Source organism: Cyanistes caeruleus, chromosome Z (assembly GCF_971803275.1).
Source record: "Cyanistes caeruleus chromosome Z, bCyaCae1.hap1.1, whole genome shotgun sequence".
Classification (NCBI taxonomy): Eukaryota; Metazoa; Chordata; class Aves; order Passeriformes; family Paridae; genus Cyanistes; species Cyanistes caeruleus.
In genome coordinates, this window is record NC_141732.1 from 17,740,450 (window position 1) to 17,762,380 (window position 21,931).

At 36.8% G+C, this 21,931-nt stretch overlaps 1 long non-coding RNA gene across 1 annotated transcript in view; it reads left to right on the forward strand.

Annotated features, from left to right (window-relative positions):
* The window catches only part of LOC111941843 (uncharacterized), a 56,825-nt gene that overhangs the window by 15,037 nt on the left and 19,857 nt on the right, over positions 1-21,931 (forward strand). Inside the window, exons 2-3 of the long non-coding RNA XR_002870302.2 lie at positions 18,980-19,084; positions 19,392-19,466. This is a non-coding gene — a long non-coding RNA (uncharacterized LOC111941843). The remainder of the gene's footprint in view (positions 1-18,979; positions 19,085-19,391; positions 19,467-21,931) is intronic.

The following is a 21,931-nucleotide window of genomic DNA, read 5'->3' on the forward strand; positions in this document are numbered from 1 at the left end:
ATCTCTGAGAGAAAAATTAGGGGATGTGTCAGCCTTAAATTTCAATTTGCAAATCTTTTTTCTGTTTATTGCCTTCCTTTATTTTTTCCCTTGTGTGCCTGCATACACCTTGAGCTACTGGGTACGTTTATGAAATAATTCATGCTTATACAGTAACCCAAGAGGCTTGAGTACTCTAAATAAGCTTTGTGTATTGGTATGCACTAAATTACACAAAGCATCCAAATCTTTTGGCTTTTACAACTGAAACACACATTCAGCTTACACTATTTGTCCTTAAAAAGTTTATGGGGCTTTCACTTTCTTCTTCTCCTCCCATCTCTTTACTCATTAATATTATGTGCTTGAGGCTTCTTTAAGCAAGGTGAGAGAATAATTTTCTCACCTCTAATTAATTTCAGTGGGAACTGTGTGGCTAAACACCTTAGTTTGAAAATATCAACCACTTTTCCACCTGCACAGACTTTCCTCTCTGGTTAAAGAGACTTTGTTTTTTCCCAAACCTTACAACCTCTCTGTACTTGTTTAAGTAGCTCTATAGAGCAAAAACCAGCAAGAAACATGTCCAAAGGGACCTGAGGAGATTAAGATTTTTATGGGTAGCGTAAATGTTTTTGTTGTTTATGAATCTTATCTAAATGTGATTGCACTACTTGAATTTTCTTTACAGCACTTTTATTCTGGAAATTTCCAGAAGGAAATAAGCATCTCAGGTTTCCTGAGATGTTTTTAATACTTGAACAAGTATTGCAGAAGCAATTTATTTAGGTATTTTTAAAATAAACCAACCACACAACATACCATCCACTTATGCAATAATGTCAGCATATTAAATTTTTCTCAGTAATTTTCATGTCTTTGTGATTTTATTGTTTCTTCCTCCACATTTATTAGTTTCATCCCAAATTTCAGGTCTAAAAGGCGACAGTATGGCTCTGATCCATGATTCATTAACATTCAGTTAGGAGGGTGACTCAGCCATCAAAACTAAAGACCCCAAACATCTCATAGTCTGGATGAGTGCCTTTATCTGAGTGGCAGAAGTAGGGAAGATTTTGCCTCCGCTTGGCAGGCTTTTTTGCTGTGTCATTTCTGGTATGAACTACTGTTACATCTTGAAGCTGCCTCCCTGAGAACTGTTGCAGCTTGGAGCTAGGATTGAAATATTCTCATCTGATGAATGGATTCTGTTTTTTTCCTTTTATGGGGAAAAAATTCAAAAGTGTCTGAGTAATGTAGAAGCCTAAATCCCATCGAATGTCACTTAGAATAAAATTATCAAAAGCTCTTTTATTCTTAGAGCTTACACTTGTCAGATGCACAATCTGCCATGGCTGTCACAAATCATCTCTTCTAGATCCATTTTCACTTCTAATTTTCTAATAAAAAAAAGAGTAACTTAAAAGATCAGAGCAGCAGAATATAGTCCATTTTATTTAATGCAGGGGTAGACTGGATGGGATGTAGTGGGTTTTGCTAGGTAGACTCTGCACAGCCATTCAGGTCTAATACCTTAAAAGATATTCTTTTGGGCCACTTGACCTTTTTGTTATGCAGATATTCTTGCAAGAGTATAGCAACAAATTGAATTTTACCTTGACACTCCTGCTCCATTCTGGCAAAATGACACAAAATCCATACTGTACCCATTAGTGTCAGACTAACACATACTTGTTGCTGCAGGTTTTACTGTTATTGCTATTCCCTCAGCTCTCCTTTGCACCCCAAGGTACGTGCCTAAAAATATGTGCACTTCATGACTCATAAGATATATTTGGCCTGCACATAGATACAAACAGGTAGAAAGGAAAATGATGGTTAAAATGGCCTGTGGCAATGTTCTTGGAGAACTGCCTGCTACTGACCTGTGTCTGCTATTCTGTGACCTCCAGAGGTGCCACAGCCTCTGGAGTAGACGTGTACTCCACTGTCTCCCCTCTGCAGGGGCCTCCTGGTGCTCCATCCCTTTCAGGATGGGACCACAGCTGTGCTCTCAGTGGTTTAAGTACAAACTTCCCACCTTTGCATTTCAACCCTTATATGCAGAAAACTCCCTAACTGGTAAAAAAACCTTCTTTGGGGAATTCACTTCTGTCAGATACAGATAACGTAGCAGATACAAAGTTCTGTAGACAATGTGCAGCCTTTCAAAGTGTGATTAATTTCTCACATTTGATTGTTAATACATTGTGTCATAAAAAAAAAAAAAAACAAAAAACAAATCTGGTTCTTCTTGTTTATTGCCTGAAAACTGTTTTCCACTTAAATCCTTTTTGGTTGGTCAATATTCTGAAACATACCTCTTTAGCACTGCACAGCAAAAATAAGTGTCAACATATTTATTCATAACATATTGTAGTGAGTATCTATTTATTGGCTCAGTCTCCTCATGACTAAATGCTCTATCTTTATTGTTTACTGTGCCATTTTCTTTACATCATCTCTTAATCCTATTGGTTTGTGCAAAAGTCACTCTGAGAAGAAGCTTTACTGGAAATATTTGATAACATTTGATAATGTTTTCAGAAAATGGGATATAATACACAAGAAATGTTTTATAAAGAGATTAGGAAAGAACTTCCTTGTGGATTTCTTGACTTATACCTGTGCAGCTGACATGTTTCAAAACAAACAAAAAAAAGTAGTATAATTCCTTAATAATTGATAAGTTAGTATTTGTGAAATAAGTCATATTACAATAGTACAAAAATATAACTTAAGAAATAATGAGTTAAAGTGGAAGATTGTTTCTTCTATTGCTTATAGAGTGCTGAGACTATGGCTTTTCAGTATCACTGGGAGTGCAAGATTGTGAACATATCAACACCAAATAATGTATTCAAATAAATGAATGCCAGTAAGCTTAGGATTAGCTAAGAATCTGATTGCTTTGTGCAAGTCTGTGAAAGAGGATAGCTGATTCTGAGAATATTGTCTTTAGAATTTAACTCATATTTTTCAGATTTTGGTTTATAAATAGACTTATATATTTCATCCAGAATACAATTTTTCCTTGCCAGTATGCTTTCCTAAATTACTTTTGACATTCAATATAACAGCAAGGATATTCCATTCTCATTAACACTGAGCAGTAATTAACCCTTCCCCAGAAATGGTGTATGTAAATAGGGCCAGTTAAGAATGTGTACAAACTTATTCATGCTTGAGAACACAGATAGAAATAACTTAGAGAAATTTAGTAAGCTAAAATGTGTTTTTGTGCTTGGTGAATACGCTATTAATATTTTGTTAGCAATGCTAGATCAAGCATTTCTGAAGAATTTCTCTGTCACGGAATTTTCTTAAACTGGTTTATAAACAAAACTTGTTTTAGAACTGTTTATTAAGTATTTATACCTACCCTTTAAATACTAAAACTAGATCTTAATATGATAGGTACGAAAATGCATTCTTGTAGCCACAAGAAAGACATGGAAAGAACATTGAGGGGATCCAAGAGTCTCTCAGCCTCAATCTTTCTTTTCTGGGTAGAAATGTACAGCAGTACAGAGATGTATATGAAATAATAGCAAATCCAGACCAAATTATACCTCCACCAAGCGATGTTTGCAGCAATGTCTACTGTACATCTAGAATGAAATTTGAGCTTTTCATTTATACGAAGGAGAAAATTTCCTAATATTTGTAGGTTTGCTCAACACCTCCTGGCCTTCCATCACTGCCAAAAAATCCCAAAGTAAACCACAAAAAAAACCCTACCGAAAAAAGAAACCCTAAAAAACACTCTTAAAGCCGCCAAAATCACAAATCAAAAAATCAAAACCAGAACCAAAACCAACCAACACCCCCAAGCAAACAAACGAGCAAACAAACAAACAAACCAAACAACCAACCAGCCACAGAGAACCCCAAAAAACTCCCAAAAATTTGAAAACCACCCACACAAAACCAACCACAATAAACCAAAATACCTGGGGTATATGAAAAAATCTTATCCTGGTGTCCTGAGGTGACTTCATGATGCATAATTGCATCCCCAATTGTCTATTCTATTTATGCTGGATATTAAGTTCTGCACCTTTAAGACTGGTTCTGAGAGTGAAGGGGAGGGAAAGAAATGTGCAGTTTGTTTTCAGAAACTGCCCTAAACCAGGACACCTGGTCAGTGTTTGATAAAAAATGGGTGAACAGGCAGAATTTCCTCTCTGTGGCACTCAGTAGAGTGCACAATCAATGTGGTGGGTGGCATGGGATTTGGTGGCATTTGAAGTCTGGTCCCAGAGGAGCTAAACTGAAAAAGACAGGACAGCTTTTCTTGGCATTCAGAGGTTCAAAGCAGACAAAACCCCTCACTTTTTCTCACATGATTAAGTTTAGAGCTCAGGTTCTCATGCAATGGACAAGTTATAAATGGCTTTTAAATGTATTTAATAGCTATAAAATGTATATGAAGATGTGGATGTAAACGCTTCCTGAGTACATGTGGTAGGGCCAGGAATTAGAACACTACCCTATCTCTTCAGCCCCTTTTCTTTAGCATCCCATCCTCATAAGAGGCTTTGCTGTTAATGGATCTGCTATTGACCATTTTTTAGCCCTGTTATGTTGTATAAATTTGATAAATGGTTAGCTGGTTAGTGATAAATGGCATGGAAGCCAGGACCTGCTGTTACAGGCCAGGTGCTGTACAGCAGCATTGGGATGACACAGCTTCCCGATCTCTTTTCCTCTCTTCTCATGCTGAATTCTCTTGTAAAGGGGTAAATTTTACATCTACCTTTCAGAAGGGATCATAATTTGACTCCTGTTGATAGCTGTTGATAGCCTGTGGTTAGCTCTATATATACCTTGCCTTTAGAAATTCTTCACGCCACACAGTTGCAAAGCTTGGACCTCTTTCTGTTCTAACACCTGAGAAATACATTACTCAACTGAGGCAACAAAGTACAACATAATTTTTGCCAGCTCACAGGTTTCCTTCCAAATCCTAACAATCCCTCCTTTCCTGAAAAATTTTTGGCTCTCTGCTAGTAGAGTGTATGCTGTGCTTTGGCAAAATTTTGTCTGGACATGAATAACAAACTGAACAAAAACCATGGTTAGTGTTTAGCCTATCACAAACACACTTAGATAGCTGTTGCACTAGCACACAAAATCAAGCTGTTGTAACTATAGTAAATGAAGTTCTGAAGTTTAATGCATAGAAATAAATACATTGATTTATTAATAAATAATTTATTAATTTATTTTCTGTATCCTGCACCATATAGAATAGAACCAGCTCCTTCATGTTCACCACTAAACTGTGACCCCATTTGTCACATCCACAAGCCTTTTAAACACTTCTAGGACTGGTTATTCCACCACTTCCATGGAAAGTCCATTCCATGTGCAGACTCTCTTTTCAGAATGCTTCATCTGAGACATGAAAGTTGTTTTCTGGCTGCTACAAGGTAATTTGCTTTCTGAGACTTTTTTTAGATGCTGTTATTTTTTATACACTATTTTTCTACCCCATTATATAAGATCATCATGAGGAATGCCACTTGGCAACCTAACTCTTAATCTTCTGTAGAATAACTTATCTGGTAAAGAAATATATGATGTAGAAACAATAATCACTGACTAGCAGGATCAATGTCAACTCAATTTGGGTCTTGTTTCTCACGTAAGAGTATATATATATATATGTATATATGTATATATATATATATATAATTTATGGTGTGTATTTCAAGTAAGTCATGTTGCCTTTTAGTATAGTTGAATGGGTGATATTTTCATTTCTTTTGTCTTAATTTTGACAGGTTTTTTTTTTTACTCTGATGAAGTAGTTTGGACCTGGAGTAGTGCATGTCATCGACTACGGGATAATTATTTTCTTCTTGCTCCGTTCTTCTGCTTGCACTTTTCTATTAGTTGAAAGATAATTATTTTCCCATGTCTACAGTATAGCTCAGACCTTACAACTTTCCCCTTTCCATTGTCCTGTCATTATCCATCTAGGTTCAGAAATAAGAGTAGCTGGAGCTGGACTGTAATACAGAATTACCACACTAGCCTCTCACCTCCAAGACCCAATTCCACATACAAGTGTCAATTATAAATACTTTTGCTCTCCCTTTTGCCCCATTTGTTCACAAAATGAAAGCCACTGCACTGCCTCACAGAGCTGTCCATCCTCTCTCTGTAGCAGTGCAGGGGTGGGATGACAGAGGTGCCATGCTGGTCTGGAATTAAGTGCTGAACTTGAGGTTAGCAGGGACACTTCACTACAAAGTGAAATCCTTATTCATGCTTAGGAACTCAAAATTCTCTCTTTAGCTGTAAAGCAGTCCCCCTACTGGAAAGTCCTATAGCAGCTCATTCTGTCTTGAAATCTTTATGATAGAGAGCTGTTTTGGTTGGTTTTGTTTTGGCATTTGTTTTTAAAGTCTTCATGTTGTGATATGTATTTCTACTTATCTGGAAGGTGATATTCCCCAGGTAACAGCAACATGATGTAAAACATCTACTGCACATCTGCTGTTGTTCTATCAGCTGAAGGGTTATTACTGCTCCAGAAGACAAGTAGGGTATATGAAAAAAATATTTTCAGTTTCCTTGTGTTTTCTTGCTTCTTTTATTGAAAGAAGTATTCAGGTAGCAGGCTGAAAGTTAACAAAGGAAGTAGTTTCCATACAGCTCTGAAATGTGTAGTGCAACTCATTGCCATGTGCTGTCATGGAGGTAAAGGCAACAGGTTAGATTTGGTTATGATTTTGAATAGTAAGTCCTCATGGCTAGTAAATATGATTGGAATGTAACCAAGAGTCAAGAAGATGCAGCTGTTGAAAGATGTAATGGCGTACTGGGATTCCTCCATGAATCTCCTCTTTGATGTACACTTCCTTCTCTAGAGGTGGTACTAGGGACAGGTTTCTGCCTTACAATTTTGTTCTGACCTGTTACGGTGATGTTTTCCTTTCCATGTCTTCTGAGGTTTTTTTTTTAATCATAGCTGTTGTGAAAAAATACATAAAGTAAAACTTCTGATAGTTCCTAGGAAATTATTGATCTGTCAAAGGAATTTAGCATGGGAAGAGTTAATTTAGTTATTAAAAAAAAATAAAAATCACAATAATAAACATAAACACAATGTTTGTAGGATCATTTCCTGTTTTTCTTCTGGGTTTTGGTATCATAAGGATCTAAGGTACTTTTGTAACTTTTTTGTTGACTTGTTGGTTTACCAGTTATGTCTCTTCTTGATGCTACAGGACCTGCATCCCAAAACCTGAAATACAATAATAAAAGAGGCTATTATACTGATTCTGGTTTAAATATAGTATGATATTTTTTGATATTTTATTCCAATTTAACACCTCATTTTCTGCTTTTATCTAATTCTGAACAGAAATAACTACATATGAATAGTTTTAAAAATGGCTTTTTTAAAGGCATGTTTGATCAGTGGAAAGCAGCTTGCCTTTCCACAGGTTTACCTAAGCTAATTTTACACCTCCTCTTTTCATAATTGTCACTGTCTCACACCAGTGCATTAAATTTCCTCAAAACTATTGTTGCCAGGTAGCCTAAGAAGCTTTATTACTTCAATTTTTAAAATTACGCAGTGATACGATCTCAGAGTTGTTCAACCAGTTATACTTTAAACCTCTCATTTTCAGTGACTTACAAAGTACAATTCATTACATATAATTTTACTCTTCATTTAGTTGTATGCTTACAGACAAAGCTGTGTGAATTTTCTAGTTTAAGAAACACAATTTACTTGTTAAAAAGTTGTAAATTATATTCAATGTCATTTATGGTGTTCTCTTTCTTAGAGTATTTGATTTAAGGTCTTTTAAATCACTTATTGGTTTATGCAGCTTAAGTAAATGTATCCCATAAGAAAGACAGGAAAACAACTAAGACCCAGCATAGAGAAGGACGAGGTACTCAAAAATATTTTAGCTCAGTGTTCAGTGATAATCTCTCTTCCCCAACCTCTCAAACATTTGAACATCAAGGCAGGAATTTGGGGGATCAATTCCCTCCTATTGTAAGTGGGATAAGACTCAAGACCACCTGAGGAACACATAAGTCCATGGGATGAGATGCATCCTAGTGTCCTGATGACTTAATTGCCAAGTTCCTTATCATATTAGAAAACTCATGGCAATCAGGTGAAGTCCCCCATGACTGAAAACAGGGATAAATCATCTTAATTTTTAAAAAGAGTTAAAAAAGGAGAATCCTTAGAAATACTGCCCATGGCAGTATTTTACCTCCATGCCCAGTAGGGAACAGATCCTCATGGAAGAAACGGTGAAAGACAAGCAGCTGATTAGAGACAGCCAACATGGTTTCACTGAGGTCAGGTTGTGCCTTATTCATCTAGTGGTCTTCTGCAATGAAATGACTGCATCAGTGAACTAAGGGACAGCTGTGGATGTCATTTACCTAGGCTTCTGTAAAGCTTTGATATTTCTTCTATAAATAGGAGAAATATGGTTTTGATGAAGGGACTACTAGAATAACAACATACTGGCTGGATGGCCTTGTCCAACATGTTGCAGACAATGGCTCAGAGTTCAAGGAGAAACCAGGAAAAAACAGTGTCCCTCAAGGTTCTGTACTGGGATCAATACTTCTTAATATTGTCATCAATTGCATACACAGTGGGATGGAGTGCACCCTCCGAAAGGGTCAGCAAATGGCCCCAAGATGAGGGGTGCTGCTGCTATGGTGGAAGGAAGGTTTGACATTCAGAAAGGCCTTGACAAGATGGAGAGGTGGGTCTGTGTGAGCTTCTGTCATGAAGCTCAACAAGACCAAGTGCGAGGTCCTGCACAAGGGTCAGAGAAATCTTCAGTATCAACACAGGTTGGGCGATGTACAAACCAAGAGCAGCCCTGAGGCAAAGGAGTGGGGGAGCTGTTGGGTGAGAGGCTGGACATGAGTTGTCAGTGTGCACCTGCAGCCGAGAAAGCCAAACGTGTCCTGGCCTGCATCAAAAGAAGCGTGGACAGTGGGGCCAGACAGGTGATTCTTTACTCTGCTCCTCTGTTCTTAGGCCCCATCTGGAATACTGCATCCACCTCTCCAGCACAAGGACCTGCTGGAATTAGTCCAGAATAGGACACAAAGGTGATCAGAGGGTTGGAGCACCACTGGTATGAAAACAAGCTGAGAGACTTGGGTTGTTCAGCCTGAGGAAGGGAAGACTCTGGTGAGACCTTAAAGAGTCTAGAGAGTGCCTAGAGAGACTACGAGAGAGCAGGAGAGGGACTTCTGTCAAGTGCATGGAGTAATAGGATAAGGGGTAATGGCTTTAAACTGAAAGAGGGAAGGTTTAGATTGGAGTCTAGGATGAAATTCTTTGTGTGGGTGGTGAGGCAGTGAAACAAGTTGCCCAGAGAAGCTGTGGCTGCCCCAGCTGGAAGTGCCAAGCCCAGAAAGGATGGGGGTTTGAGCTAATCTGATCTGGTGGAAGGTGTTCCTGCCCAAGGCAGTGGAGTTGGATTAGATAACTTTTAAATATCCCTAATAACCCAACAGGCTCTTTGATTCTTTGGTTCTGAAATGGTTCTCTAAATCCAAGAAGAAACACCGAAATAAGAAGTATTGCCTTTTTAGTGGATATTTGTCTTTTATTGCTCTGGGGGCTTCAGATAAACCCAAGAACTAGAACAGCATAAGGCAACCCTTAGGAAAATCCCTAGACATTTTGAATTGCCTGTTATAGGGTCTTTCGGCCAGTCAAGATTGGAAGAATCATTTTGGGTCTACCTTAATAGAACTTAATAGAAAGGAGAATAGATATTTGTTTGAGATTTGTGTGTTGCAGTGTGTACCATGTAATTATTTTTAAGTATTATCCTTACATTTACCATGATATTATTATTATTTTTATTAGTAATAATGTTGTGGCTTGTTTGTATTATAAATAGACAAAGATCACTTGAAAAAGAGCATTGCATTGTATCTTTCCAGTAGCACCCTGAAGGATATGAGGGGAACAAGGTTTCATTTAACAGTGTGATCAAGATGATATCTCAGTAATCAGGATGTGAAGTGGTTTAGCTATGAGGATGAATAGGTTAGACAGAATACTGGAGATTTTTCTTCAGGCAAGAAAAATCAGCACACTAGCTAAAGCTTAGGATTGAAGCCTTAGGAAGAGAACCTAATGAAAAATTATGCCAAATTATGCAGGACTGTGATGATTTCAACGGACATTGAGAAGAGAATGATAAACCCATGATCTGAATTCAGGCACATGTAATGTTCGTGGCTTGTTTTGTTTTATTTTAAATTAATAAACTGAGATTTGGACCTGGATCATGATTATGAACTTCAAGTATTTGAGGAGAAAAATAATTCCATTAATTTATACTTTACCACAAAACATAAATGATAGCCATGAAAACCTGACTTTTGATTTTTTGAGAAAATTCCAGTGATGTAGCGGGTTTGAGCATGTATTGGTAACCATGTGGACAGGTTTTCTTTGGAGTTTTCTTGGAGCATGATATATGATATTCTTGAGCATTAGTATTATGCAGAGAACTGGACATATAGAAGGATGCAGACCTGGGCTTATGCCCCTTGAATCCTTTTGGAATCTGTACTTGACAGTACCCTGAGCCAAAGATTTCATCTGATTATCTGCATAATGCACTTGGCCACTTTTGTTTGTGCTAAAACTGGTTCCCTAAATGTCTGCTAGTTCTCAGGCTGAAACAGCTATTAATTATTCTTTAAACATCTCAGTGTACCCTTAATAACTGCAGAGATCTTTGTTTTATGATTCCTTATCTTATTACTTTTAGGTTCTTTTTTTCCTGATACATTCCTAACCTCACAGAAAATTGTTCCCTGCATTGGATCTTTGTCCATAGCCCTGCCTTGCTCTTTGATGCTCTTCTGAGTCAAAGTGATTTGAAGTTGTGCTCAAGATCTGACTTTTTCAGGATTTCATAAATAGTTTTCTGTTGTTATGTGACCCATTTTCTACTTGGTTCTCAGTCTACTCTTAAATTTTAACAATTTTAATGCCTTCTAGCATTTTTAGAGAGCTCTTTCCCGAGAGGCACTAACATAGAGCCAAGGAATAGGGATGTTTATAAGGATTAGCTTTTTTCCTCCTGTGGTGAGTCACAGAAATAATAGGGCCAAAGAGGCTGTGTCATTGATGGCATGAAAGATATTTATGGTGTGAAAAGGAATATGGATGAAGAGGAAAAGGCAATTAAAGACTGGCAGAGCTCTTACCAAGGTGCAAGTATGATTGGGACTATCAAGGCTGGATTCAGATAAGATTAATTCCATTTTACAATGAATGTAAAAACCTCATTAAATTTCTTTAGCACAGAAACAGAAAAGAGAGGTCATTGACTATAAGAAGTAAAGGGAATGAGATTCTGTTACTTGTTTAAATGCAGAAACAAAAACAATTAAATTATTTTACTGTCCTTATAAAACTTCTATACTGTGATGTGTTACTGGCTTTCCATTGAACACAGATCCATTCAAAGTTGTGATTTACAAGTCCTGGACTAGTCCTCACACCAACAGAAACTTTTCTCAATCACAGCATTTCTTTGCAGTGCTCAGTTGAAACAATGAAATGTTGAAACAAAAAAAGCAGTAGTGCCGGAGCCAAAACCTTCAAAGCAGTCACATCCGAAGTGTCTAGAACCCAATTAAAGGGAATGAGACCAAAAGAACCAGCCAGCCAAAAAAGACAGCCACCAAAATTGCTATTTCTGCTGTATTCAGGACTGAATGCAAAACTTGCTTTATGCTGAAACATTCTGAAACTGTTCCTACTCCAACACTTTTTACCCTTGCAGCCAATAATCTCATCTTTAAAAAGAATTCTAAAAGACATATTGCTAGTGGGGAAGAGGATGTGGTTGTCATTGTTTCTTTTGTGAGAGCTTCAGGTTTAGCAGTGAAAAATCATGTATTTGTCTAGAAAGATAGGTTCATCATTGTATTTCTACTATATTATATAGTGTGATTTCACCCCTTTGCTTCCTTCTCTCCAGAACTGTAGCTATGTCAGAAATGCCAGAATACATTTAGTTAATTAACAAATTTATAGACTACTTTTTTTCCATTTCAGTTAGTGAAAACATGAGTTGCCTAATTAAGTAGAGCTAAGACACTGATTTTTTTCTAATATGACATGGATGCCCTGAAGAAAATCAGTATTTATTACAGTAATTATCATTTTCCGCTTGGCTGTTTTAAAACTGACCTCAAACACTACAGTTCCAAAGTTAAGCAATTTCTGTTAAGCAATACCATCTGTATGTACAGCTACTGTGGATGCTACATATGTAGACTGTCAGGTAAGGTATTTCACAGTATCACACTTAAACTGGTGGGTATATTATTAGTATTAGTACTTTCTGAAATTGCATGCCTTTTTAAAATAAAATGGATTATACTATTACTCGTCCTCTTTTAGGAGATGTATTTAACTTTTTAGTTATGAAATATTTGATGGGAATGCTCACTGGGGAGTTTCTTGGCACTTGAAATTAAGTTCACTTGTAAGGTGGAGAAGGAATTTTAATAATTGCAGAAAAGGTAATTTGATAGATTCTTAGCCTATGACAGCATGCTTACTGCCACAAATCAGACTAAAGGCTCTGTTCGTGAATGAATCATGTCCCGTTTACCCTCCATTTTTATGCAGTGTAAGTTTAATGGAAATATCTTGACATGTGTCTTTTGTGTAACATTTTAACATTGCACTCAGTCCTCTGTGGCTTAAACATGCAACGATGCCTTTTTTTTAAACTGTGGGAAATAAGATAAAACAAAAATAAGGAGGTGTGAAGGATGAGAATATTAGAGAGAAAACTCAAATGAGTTTGTGAAACTTTTTTTTTTTCCCTGCAAATTGCTGATTTACAGGTCTACTTCATGACTTTCAATTTCCAGCATTAATTTAGCCCAGGAAACTAGGAGGAAGGTTGTCTGATGTTGGGCAACTGCAGAATCTGCACAGGCTGAAATAGATGGGGGAGGAAAGGAGTATTTTTTTCCTTAGATATCTCAATCCTCTGCATATCTTATTCTTTCTCATCTTCCTCCTTTATTCTTATTTTATCAATCCTTGATTTTATGGATCTTTTCATTAAGGGTGAGTTGGGTATAAATATGTAGATTGCATTTGGCCTGTTACTAGGTAAAGGAATGAATTAGGCTAGAATTTGGGGTGAACAAGCAAACAAACCAGGAATTATGTGGTCCTGTTTGTCTAATCCCTGCACATCACTCAGTTTTGGTCTCTTTTCTAATATTTTGTTCTAATTTTGAGGGGTTTTTTTTTTCCCCCACCACAGAGTTTCAGACTTGCTAAACTTGTAATCTGGAACAATACCCTTACTTTAATCTGAAATATGTGTAGAATTAAAACATTTTCATAGAAGGAATAGTGTGGGACTTTGTGAAACCACAAGTGAGGATCACGTTTTTTTATAGAGACCAAGTCACCTCCATATGTGGCTTTATCCTCCCCATTTCCATATCAGCTGTTTTATCCTCCATTTTGTTTTTCTTTTGTGTTCCTTCCAGACTGGACTCCTTCTGCCCCAGAGGGGTCCTCTAACCTGCCATTTGCATCTGTACCATAAATATTTTATATAGCCCACAATGCTTTATGCATATTTTAACTGAACAATACCATTTTGTAAATTGTCTGTCAATATGATGTATGCCTGGGTTCTGCCATTAAAGAAGTGCTCAGTATTGTAATAATATCGAAATATCAGTTGTCCCTCCAAATTCATGCCATTTTCCTGCCAGTGCTAAGGAAAGTAAAAATGGTCTGAAATTCTGAACTGGCTTTTGAGGAGATGTGACAAACTGTGTCAGTTTCCAGGAGTCTGCATAAATATGCATAGCTCTTCTGCTGAGTCCTACTGCCAGCCTGAACCGGTGGCTCTCATTAGCTCCAGCTTGGGAGGATAAAAGGTAAATGTCCAAAATGAACTTATATCTGTTTGCTGTGACGACAGGTTTAAAAGCTCAGACTGTGTCACATATTTGCAAGCAATGCTTCAAAAACCAGCGTGCACTGTGACACAAAATAAATATTAAATCTTTCATAGCTATTTAGGAATTCATATGTCCACAGAACTGTTGCCTTTAAACTTCACTTTTTTTTTTTGTGCAATTCTATGTTAAGGTCTAGGAAAATCATGTTAAACAGGTTTATGTCATTGAAAATAAATGGCCTGCCAGTTTGAGGGGCATCAAGTATTGCTAAACACTTCAGTCATGCATTGGTGAACAACTTTTTGTATGATCACTGACAGTACATGAATGCATGACCATTTCTGAAATAACGGGTGGATATGGCAGGACCTGAGGGCCTAAACTGTATCTTTCAGGAGGAAATAAATGACAAGACCCTCAGACAGGTTTTACTGTGAGTCCCAGCTTCTGGAGCCATTCTGGCATGGAAGTGTGCTTTTCCACAATATCATTCTGAGAGTTATTTAAAGGGACATCTTGACAAATAGGTGTTAGGACCATATGGAAAACCTTACTCCTATTTAAAAAGCTCTTCTAGAAGATATGTCTGAGATGCCTGCAGACTAGTATTATCTGCTCTTTAAAAACCTTCCCTTCACATAGTTAAAGAAAATACCTCCCTCTACCACCAATTCCTCACAAAATGAACAAACCAGAAAATCATTGTTCTGTTTTTTCATAAGAATCGTTCATATGAGTGAATCAATCATATGAGTATGATCATGACTTTTCTTTTGTTGCTATCAGTGTGTGATCTTTAATATTTATAAACAGACCCTTGAAATAAACCCTCCTTATTCCTTTCAAAGTGGATTCACTGAATTTAAAGGAATTTCACTTAGTGCTGTAACTACACCAAGAATCTGTTGATATGGAATTTTAATTGTGGTTATAAACCTCAAAAAACCCTTGTCAATTAGCGGCAAAACATTCACTTTCTCCCCAAAAAATGCTATGTTCTTCTTATACTTCTGTTTTAAAAACAGATATGATGGCAAAATAATTTTATATGCTTTACTTTTACCATGCAACACATACTTGTGTTCTTCCTGGTACTAAATTTGTGGTAAAAAGTCACTGGGTTGTTATGTGGGTGTTCATAGTGCATTTTTATGTGCATTGATTAATTTTACATTCTTTATACCATAAATCAAGGTAATAAGGAAAATTTTCAAATGTGCCACTTGAAATATATCTTTCACATTGCCTTTGTTCTATTTATAACCTTGTTTTTCTGTACATAAAGTGTTCTTGTATACTGTAGAATAGCTGATATATAGTAATGGGTGCAGAGCTGTAAAAGTCTCTCTTGGCACTCTTAACATGGTCAGATTATTACTGTGTTCACCGATTCAGCTAGATGTGTTCAAGGATCTTCTCTGGTCTGAAAGGTCAGCTGCTTTTAGTTGTGCACTGGCAGAATACTAATACTGTCCTTATTCAAATTACCTGCTACAGTACTTATTAAATTGATGGCCTTGTGCTCTAATTTAATACTGCCGTCGTTCAGAGGCAGGTCGCAGCTGCACTCTGAGCAGAATTAGGTGGTGCTGAGGCAAAGTTCAAGCAGAAACCACAGTTTTGGGCTGCATTTCACCACTAAATTAGCAGTCAGATGCAGTGTATAATTAATTAGCACAAACCAGGGAAAGCTTGTCATTTAATAAGCCTTTTTTATTTCCACATTACACAAACAGTCGGAATTGATCCATTAAGTGCCTAGCTATTAATGCTGTTAAATGTATGTCTGGTTGTTAAATTGAGATGTCTAGTTACATACATTCAGTATTTAAGAGCTTCTCACAGATTGTTCAGTGTTTGCTGAGATTTTAAGTCACGTTCCACAAATCAATAATGGCTTCATTAATGAATTTGAACATTGCTGGTTCAGATAAATAGATCTGAGATGCATAGAAAAGAAACAGTGTCTTACATTGTGGTAGTCAAGACAGCATGGTATTTATTTTGTTGCCCTAAATATCAAATATTCTGTTTATATCATGCTGCTTATTCCCTACATTGCAGCCTTCTTTTTCCCTATAATCCTTGTTCATAATTGCCTAAGGCGTTGTATAACTTCATCTCTTCAGAGTCCTACGTGGTATTAAACATGCAGAATAATACATTTCAACAACCACTTGAAGATGTCTGAGGGAGCACAGAGGATTCTTGTCCTTAAAAAAAAACCTAAAAACGTCAAAGGGCAGTGTTTGAATCACTCTTATTTTTTGACAACTGTATTTCTCTACTGGAAATAGCTGCGCTCATCTAAGTCTTATAATATTCTAGAATTTAAAGGTTTTAACACACTATATATACTATAACAAGTGTGTTTCTAGAAAAAAATGCATATTGGCGATGAGTCATAAGACTAACTGCCAAATATAATAAGAAATCTTGTCTGTTTTGCTCCTGTATGTTTATTTCATGTGGGAAGTGGGGAAGCATGGTATTTTGCATAGGGGTCCTGTAATCAGAACACAGTGATCTCACTTATTCAAAATAAATGATTTAAAATGAACCTAAGCTAAAGGCTCAAAACCAGGGAATAGTCTTCAGCATTTCCCCATGATGAAGGCAACACGCCACAATAGAGATAAATACCGTACTCTTTACACTGTCTCTCTCTGCATCTTGGTTGATTCTGCAGTTTCTCCAACAGATCCTTCAGTCTGTTTTGTCTGGGTCTTTCATTAGCATTTCAGATCTTCCCTTGTTATTGTAGCCCATAAAACATGAAACCTCCAATTGTAACCAAGAGGAAAACTTCTAGGCAGGTAAAACTCGAAGAGTGTTTTCCTGTGAAAAGGGCAGAATTCTGTTGTGAGTGGAACACCCAGTTTGCTGTGGTTTATAACACAGCTAGAAGAACACAAGGTTCATCCTCAGACCTGATGGCTAATGAATCACCACCACATCTGCTCCTGTGTGCATCAACAGCAGCTGAGGGCTATGGAGACAGAGGAGAGTTGGGTAAAAAAGCTAAAGGAGATGCCTGTGCGCCTAAAGTAAATTAAATCGGTTTAAACTTTGTATGAATTTATACAGCTTTGTTTAAAAAACCCCAAAATGTAATGAGTTTGGGGCTCACACATACATTTCCTAAAATATATTTTATGATAATAAAGTTCATTGATATTAAATGTACTTGTTGTTCAAACAAACTTACTTTAATTAGTGGTGACGGGTGCTGGAAAGAGTTACTATATTTATCTAGTTATTGTAAACAGTTTCTAATATATTTAGTGCTAAGATGCTGACATCTTTTACTCGCATTTAATGTGCTGCACACACCACAGTCAGATGTTTTCTGGATCGTGGGTTGACAGTGTGATCATGTGTGAGGAAGACTAGTGTATATCTGACAACTGATAAATGAACCCGGTACCCTCCAGACTGCTCATCATCCCTCAGGATGTTAGGCAAGCAGCTGCCTTGTACATCCACCTCTCTTGGACCTGCTTGATAGGGTAAATTAAGCTTGGTATATGAGATTAGATCACATCATCAGAAAATTTCAAGGCTTCCAAGCAAAATAAAACCGGAGTAAGAATAACATTCTTCATGCTTGGGTATAATAAAAGGCTGAAACAAGATAAATCGAAGGAGCTGACAATGCTGTTGATGCTTTATTGTTTCCATTTGGCTACAAAACAAAAGAGACAGCAATACATTGATATGCAGGGTGAAGGCCTATATGCTGAGATAGATACTTTTTTGTAACCAAAAAAAAACTATACATATTTCATATGTCCTGGTTTTAAAGCTTTTTGCAATGTTTGCGATAAAATGTACTGCAGATTTGCATGTTCAAAAACATCCTTGACAGCTATGGAAATTGTGTAGTTTGACAACTCCTCATCTTAGCTAAGGCAAACAAATAAGGCCAAGTTGACTGAAATTTAAAATCTTTTCCTAATCCTGGGGATGTGATGGCAGCTTGCTTGCACTGGCATCCAAAAGCTACAGTATTGTCAGAAATTGTAGCAAAGCTGAGGTAGCTTTGACTGGACTGACCTCAAATACGATGTGAACAGCTGTGTGGGGAGAGGGATGAGAGGTTGTGGGGGGAGGCTGTCTATACGCTCGTTTGATCTTCAGTCAGCATTATGAGTAAGCACAGTATTTAGATGACTGAGAAGATGATAAATCATCAGTTATGAAAGGAGGTAAGAGCTTCACTATTTTATACTGTCTGTTTGCTCTAGCTCTAGATGAGGGTCTCACCATGGTGGGCACTGTGCAATGGCAGAACAAATAATGTGCATGTAAAGATTAAAGGCTTCTTTATCCAAGCTAGACAAACCGTGCTGTCTTTGACTGACTCACGGAGAGTTCTAGTTCCTCTTGTCAGCTAGTTTGTGCTGTTTGATAATCACAGTCAAGAAATGAAGTTGTGAGGCCTGACTCATAGGACACGTATGTATATTGCAGGTAAAAATGGTGTTTAAAAACTATGTATTTTGTACCAAAGAGACTGTGTGCATGTGTCTCATCTCTGAGGGGAAGTTAGAGGCTTTTTTTCAGAGTGTGGTCAGGCAAGCCCAGACTCCAGCAGAAATAAGAGATTTATCACAGCAGCTAATAGTGTATTGTTTCAGCCTGGGGATGAATCACATTCTTGTGCTTAATGATAGCTGCTGAAGACCTGGTTTGGAGTATTTATGCTACGTAGCACCCAGAACAGTGTAACCCAAATGGTGTGCTGCAGTGGCATCACACTTTTAAGATGAAGAGCGCTTACATTTGCTTTCCTTGAGCAAAAGCTACTGCCTCTGTCATTTGATGTCCCCATTACACCCCAGATTCAAGCTTCTGTTTAATGATAGTATTTGCATTTATTTGGCTCTTGTCATAAAGAATGACATATTTGTATAACATTTCAATTCAAAAACTGATGATATTAAAACCAGAATAAGGCTGCATGGTAAAACAGCTGCATGCAGTTTCATGGAATTATTTTTCTCCTTCTTCACAGGTGAGGAAAATTTTCAGGGCTGTTGAATATTCCTGAGGTCAGGATTCAGGATGCTGCACTCTCCAGTGGCCCCTGCTATGAATAACAGAGAGAGGACAGCTACAGGTGCCATGCCTTTGAGGGATACTTTGCAAAGGCCAGCAGGATGTAAGGAGGATAGCAAGTGAAATTATGGAGAGGTGAGGAAAAACTGTGCTAACTGGAGGCACACAGTGTAGTCCTGGGCATATACTTGAGAGATATGATGTTAAAACTATGAGTAAAATATTTGGCTTACAGTTCCACAAGTTCTTGTTTCAGACATTGTGGACATTGTAGGGAATAATGTCACTTTAAAAATGGTATGAGAGTTTTGAGAATAGATGGGATTTTCCATTACAATTGAAAATAACAGGACATTCTTCCTTTCTAGTCTCTGTTATGGTGATCTGCACTTCCCAAATAAATAAGAGCTTGCAGAAATTATTGAAAGAAAGAAAATAAGAAGGTAAGCAATATATGCTCTTTACCATTCTGGTTTGTTTTAGTTAGGTTTGGTGACCTGTCTTGGTTTTAGTTCTTCTGATTGAAGAAGCTATAGCATGAGAAATATCTGAGAGCTTGCTTATCCCTTTCAGCCTGCTGTGGTGTCCATTGCAACTCGCAGTGACATCAAAAGCCACATTTACTCTTGTGCAGCTGGAAGCATAAACTGTCTTGTCTTCCCAAAGCCAGTGGGTTCAGTTAGGATGCCAGTCTTGTTCAGCATGCTGGCATTAGCTGCTGAATCTTCTGGGTCACTAGAAGTCAACCTTAAGCAGTTGGAGACTTCAAATTGAAAATTTTAAGAGATTAGAAGAAATTTTAGGAGATTAGATAGAAATTTTAAGAAATTAGATATGCACATATGTGTTCTCAACAGGTTGCACCTGAGTGCATGAAATCCACTGCGCACTTCTAGACAATTCTAGAAGAAAAGATTGCATGTGAAGGTTTGGTGATAGCCTCATTTAGAAAAGATATTTTTATTTAAGTTTCCTACAAATCAACATTTCAGTCTTGCAGGGAAACCTGTCCCATAAGAACTCTAAGACTTGACAGGGTTCTTTTGCTGTCTTGTACTTTACTGCTGCTGAGAAACACTAGCTGTTGGAGCAGAATTCAGATTACTCTTGTTTGGGGTGGTTTTGGGTATTTTTGATTGGGTTTTTTGGGTAGTTTTTTGGGGGGGAAGGGGGTTGTTTTTTTGTTTTTATTTTTTTTAATATGGATGTATTTAGTACCATTTCTCATCTATAATAATATGCTATTTTTTCATAAAAAAGTAAGATTAACTTTTCCATTATTTTGAATGTGCTTTTCAGGTGGTGTAGTAATATGAAATCAGTACTTGTGTTTCCTAAGAATTAAATTCTTAAATAAATATTTTAAAAATTTGTAATATTTGGAAAAAAAATATTTGTGTATATTTTAATTTACTTCTTGTGCTCTGATAATGTTACATAACTAAACTTCAAGTGCTTCCCAAACCCCAAAGTCATGTACAGCTGAAGATTAAACCAAAAAAAGTGATAAAAAAAGATTAAACCAAAACAGAATAGAAGAGCATAAATCAGAACTAGTAACAGAGTTGTAATAAACACTTTATTCATGATTGATTCATGTCTTCATTCATATCACATATAACTTGCACATGAATGGAGATCCAAAATCATTCTGTACCACTCAGTGTATAAGAGGCAGTTGAATCTGCTTGTATAAATCTCACTGATGCTGCACTCTGTCACAAAGCAAGCATTTTGCATAATTAGTCTGGAAACTCAGCTATATTTTTCAGAAGCCAGCTAGTTCACTGCCCTCACTGCAATAGGATGGCACTAAGTAAAATAGGTGCTCCTGGCTGCTTAGCAGCCTCCATAATTAAGCCTTTTATTTAATTGCATAAATATGGATTCAGAAGTCTAATTTTAGGCATGTGGTTTTTTCTTCTTTTTTTATTTTATTTTTTTAAATTTTTATTCTTGGTATCCTACTAGGTATTACAGGGATCTTGGTCTGAATGGCCATTCTCTTCTCTCTACAACTTACTCTTTTTAAAATTTTTGTAAATTTTTAATCTACAAAATGCCTTCTGTACTAGAATTCCACTGCAGTACCCAAAAGAGAAAGAATATCCAGCCTTGTTTAGCCCTGTTTTTGGATAAAAGCTGAAATGTTTGAATAATTAGATCATACAGTTATGCTAAATTTTCTACCAATAGTTTTTGGCCCAGTTTTTCCATCTTCATATTTTTCAGCTTGTTTATTTCATTAAGTGATGCAAAAATTCTGGTTCTTATCTATGATTTTGGGATATTGCAGAAATATATGGCTATTCTTCATATATGTATTATATTTGATTTGGACCTGTATGCATTCATGATAAAATTATTTAGGATTAAGAAAGATACCATTTTGTACACTTCTGTATATAAATTTGCTGAATGTTAACTTGTAAAGCTCTACCAGCAAGACACATCTAATACTATTTAGTGCTGGGGGAAAAAAAAAATAAAAATTAGTAAAGTTCCCTCTTTAAGGTGGAGACTCACACCCAACAGGGTCAGCAAGAATATGTGTTTTTCCATAGATGGTCCTGTTGTCTGATAGATTGGGCACCCACTGGGCCTGCGGGCAAGATTCTGAACTTAACGGTGCAGTGGTCTGATTGAGTGTGACAAAGTCTTTGTTGTCACAAACTGAGATTATCCAAGGCATTCTTATTTTAAATAAATTAAAGAGAGATTCTTGTACAAGTGAAAAGACAAACTTTCTTTTCTAACAAAATGGGTCTTATTTTTTAATTTTTTTTTATTTTTTTTTTAAGTAGGCAAACTTTTTTTTCTGTTCTAGACATCTTTGGAATTTTTTTTTTTTTGTATCTCTGAAGTATGATAGCTATTCCCATTGAAATTTCTGTATGAAATTTTAACT